The following is a 4,809-nucleotide window of genomic DNA, read 5'->3' on the forward strand; positions in this document are numbered from 1 at the left end:
ACTTTGCTAATGGGTGTGTTGATTTTGTGTTACTACCCATTTTGAAAAGAATTTCTCCTTACATTGTCTGAATTAGAGTATATAGTGTGAATGCGAGTTTAAGGTAGCTAAAATGAAAAGGATAGTATTGGATGAAACAATTTTTTATCAGACTATATTTATCTTACGACCGAACTTCAGATTACTATGATCATTTCCGTGAAACCGGTGGGTTAGCACTTAACATAAAAACAATAATAATGAAAAAGATAGTTTGTTTGTTTGTTTGTTTTGGTTGGATCACTTAAGGAGATTTTGAGTTCTCCCAAATCATGGGGGTTTTGAGTTTGATTTTTATATTGAAATTTCAATCCCAAACATAGCCTTAGATTCCATTTGAAAGTTTAGGAGAGAGGGAAAGACTTTGAAAAGGAAGAAGGAAAGTGAAAGAGAATAATGGCTAGTGATTCAACTTGAATAAGTGCTTTTATCTTCTTCATAATACAGATTAATGTCTAGTATTCAATATGTATCGGTGTTCGACATTGACATATGTAGTTCAATTCAATTGCTTCTCTTTTTCGAGTGTATTGGTACTGTGTCGCTGTTGAAGCTATGCAACTTCAACAAACTTTTTTTCTTCTTCATGTTCTATAATGTTACTTTTTCAGGAAGAATGGATTCAAAGTCTGTGAAAAGTTTACCTGAAAGACGTAGCAATAGGAAGAGGAAGGTTGATCATGTAGCGGAATCTCCACAAGAAACTTCAACCAATGTTTCACCGGCTACATCCGCCAAGACTGGTGATGGCACATCAATCTGGGATGACAATTTTCCATTTGGAGACTTTGTTGATAAGCAATTCATTGCAGAAAAGGATTGTGAAGCATTTGACGTTTGGGGATTAGAAAAGTGTAGCCAAGTTATGCTAGAAGATTCTGTTCGATCGGTGTTTCTTGTTCGTAGTATGGGGAAAATGGTTCGTGATTTGGAAAAGAAAAATAAGGCTTGCATTGAAGAGAATACTGAATTGAAAAAGTTGTCTGAATATGAGAAGGATGTAGGTAGGTTGAAGGAAAATTTGGAAGAATTAAGCTCGGAAAAGAGTCAATTAATGGAAAAAGAAGAAAACTTGATAGAGGAAAATTCTAAGATTCAAATAAAATTACTTGTCAAAGAAGATATTATTGGAAGTGGTGAATTCAACAATCAAATTACATTATCTGTTTAAGTAGAGTTTGATTGGATTAGGACATCATCTCCTCACCCTAAACGTTGTTTCATTTAAAAAATGTCATATTTGTAGTACAATGTAGATTAATTTTACAATTACATTCAAATTTAAACTCTTACTATTTCCGTGTTATACAATCGATTTTCAAATGCAATTACAAAATTAGGGTTACGCGGAAAAGTAATACTATATTTGTAGATGTCGGTGTAAAATTAGTTTATATTGTATGCTCTTTAAACAGGTTTAAGTATATGTGTGGAAATGAGATCGACGAGTTTTGGGTAGAATACACAACAAAAAGAAGAGAAATGGTGATCTTTTAAGGAAATCTCAAAAGGACGTTCTAACTCATGATTCTTTTGAAGTGGGTATAATCTTGAAGATCCAAATCAAAAGATTAAATCTGAACTATATTGACAAGGCTGAAATTTATCATTTGAAGGTTGCTATTAAGGAATTGAAGGATGAAATTCCATTGCACATACCATGGTTGCATGACAAAGTTCTAACAAGATTCTCCATTCTTCTGGCATTTGGAGCACAATGTTCTACCAAGATGCAACCAATTTATTAGAAAAATGCACATAAAATCGATTATATTGCAAAAATACAAGTTGTGAACATGATCAATTGAATGTTGTTTGCCCAATTTATTGTATATATTTTAGACTTATGACAAAAATAAAGGACGGATTATAAGTGATGATTGCAAATTCTATGAGCAAATAAACGAAGTTGTTGTGTCTACGACTCTATTGATTGGAATTACCTGGATGAGATGATGGTGAAAATGGGATTTCCGACACTTTGGCATAAATGGATAAAAGAGTGTATTGGGACAACAACGACATCGGTTCTAGTAAATGGGTCCCCTACGGATGAGTTCCCTTTGCAGAGGGGATTGAGGCAGGGTGATCCTCTTTCGCCTTTTTTGTTTCTTTTGGCTGCTGAGGGGTTTAATATTTTAATGAAATCTATGTCTGTGAATAACTTATTTACTGGTTACAAGGTGGGTAGGAATGACCCGGTGTCGGTTCCGCATCTCCAATTTGCGGACGACACTTCAATTTTGGGAGAAAAATCTTGGGCAAATATCCGCCCTATGAGAGCAGTTCTTATTCTCTTTCAAGACTTGTCTGGCTTAAAAGCGAACTTTTCGAAGAGTCTTCTAGTGGGGCTGAATATCTCTGGGTCATGGTTAGCTGAAGCAGCTTTGGTGTTGAACTATAAGGTTGGCTCTATTCCGTTTATGTACCTTGGGTTGCCTATTGGTGGTAATGCGCGTCGGTTGAGTTTTTGGGACACTTTAGTGCAGCGCATAAATTCTAAACTGTCGAGGTGGAGTTCGAGATACATGTCTTTGGGTGGTCGTCTGGTTCTTTTGAAGTCTGTACTGTCATCGTTTCCTGTTTATGCTCTTTCTTTTTTCAAGGCTCCGTCAGGTATCATTTCCTCTATTGAATCTCTTTTTAATAATTTTTTTTTTTTTGGGGGGGGGGGGGGGGGGGGGGGGTGTAGACCACAGGAAAATAACTTGGATTGATTGGCAATTTATTTGTCTGAGTCAGGAGGTTGAGGTCTGGGGGTTAGGAGAATTAGGGATTTTAATTTTGCTGTATTAGGGAAGTGGTGCTGGAGGTTGTTAGTTGATACAGATAGTTTATGGTTTAGTGTGTTGTCGGCTCGATATGGTGTGGAGGGGGTCTGTGTGTGGGAGGGTGGCCGTGACGCCTTTGTTTGGTGGCGGGACATATCAGCCTTGCACGAATGGAGGAGTGGTTTCATGGTAATGTTAGTCAGTTTGTGGGAGATGGTAAGAACATTCTTTTTGGACAGATGTCTGGGTGGGGGGATGTCATTTAGAGATAGATTCCCTAGATTATTTGAATTGTCTTTGTTGAAGGATGCATCAGTGTTTGATATGCATTTGCTATGGTGGGGGATGGAGGGGGTAGCTTGGAGGTGGAGACGCAGGTTGTTTGTGTGGGAGGAGGAGGAGGTAGGGGATATTAGGCTTTGACTCCTTAATGTCTCTTTGCAGGTTGATAGGGTTGATAGAAGGTTGTGGCGATTAGAAACATCTTCCGTGTACACAGTTCGCAGTGCTTATAATTCTCTTACCGTTGATCTTGCAGTACCGGTGTCTTCTTTATGGCACAAGGACGTTCCTTTGAAGGTGATTTTATTTGCTTGAAGCCTATTTCGCGATAGACTTCCTACTAAAGACAACCTCTATCGTCGGCATTTTATTGATCTAGACGCACAGTTGTGTATTGGAGGGTGTGGGGAGGTGGAAACTTCCTCTCATCTATTATTACATTGTGATATTTTTGGCTCTGTCTGGAATTATATTCTTAGGTGGCTTGGAGTATCTATTGTTATGCCTTATGATGCTACTAGTCATTTTTATCAATTTAGTTTTATTGGTGAGGTTACAAAGTCAAGGCGATCCATGCTTCAGGTCATTTGGTTTGCTACAGTGTGGGAAATGGAAAGAAAGAAATAACCGAATTTTCAATGTAAGAAATTGTTCTATTTTGCAGGTGGTAGACAAAATTAAATCGCTAACATTCATGTGGTTGAAGGGAAAACTCATCAGTCTTCCTCTCAATTACCATGGATGGTGAAATAGTCTGTTTACCATCCTAGGCTTTGGTTAATTGTTGTTTTCTGTTGTTCAATTAGGTGGGCGACTATCACTACAATAAATCTTGCGTTTTGTCAGGGAATAATGTCAGGAGTTGTTGCTCCTGGCAAATTGCAAACTGCACCATAAGCCAGGAGCAAACCCTTGGCAAAGTGCAGTAACCCCTGGTAAATTTTCGGCGGGAAATTTACATTTAAATTTGAGCCCCTAAAGTCAAGGGAGCTATTTGCGATGGGCATATTTGCTGGTGATTCTGCTCCTGGCAAAGCTCCTTGCAAATGTGCATTTGCCAAGGCTTTTTTGATTTTGACAGGGCTTATGCCCCTGACAAAATGCAACATTTCTTGTAGTGATATTGCCTTGTAATTATTGTATTGTGCTTGTTTGTACTTTGGTGCTTTTTCCTTAGCATATCTTGTGGTGTTAGGAAGCCCTTTTTGATGTGATAATATAATTCATTTTAGCCTCTTAAAAAAATAATATAAGTTAATTATTATAATATAATAATCAGATTAGTATATATGAGGTAACTGATCTTTGATCAAAATATACTGATGTTCATAAAACGCATACAAGAGATGGTTGGTTAGATGATGATTCATGTATTAATTAATGATCTATGTTATAATAATCACTTACATATTTCTATTTATTGTTAGGGTCTTGTTAACTTGTGCCGGCACAGGATAAAAAAATAAATGTAGAAATTTAACTTTGAAAATTGCACATTCATAACATTAAAATCTTAAAAACATATTTTCAATACAATATTTATTATTTTATTCTATTTTAAGATCTTTATCTTATGACTTAAGGACATAAGTTAACATTTTTATTCTGCAACATATTTAACTCATTTTAATTTTAATTGTTTTACGGGAAAAGACTTTCAATTTATCTCATCATAAATGATTGGACACATTTGCTATATATTAAAAAATGATTGTTA

This window comes from Medicago truncatula, chromosome 1 (assembly GCF_003473485.1).
Source record: "Medicago truncatula cultivar Jemalong A17 chromosome 1, MtrunA17r5.0-ANR, whole genome shotgun sequence".
NCBI classification, from domain to species: Eukaryota; Viridiplantae; Streptophyta; class Magnoliopsida; order Fabales; family Fabaceae; genus Medicago; species Medicago truncatula.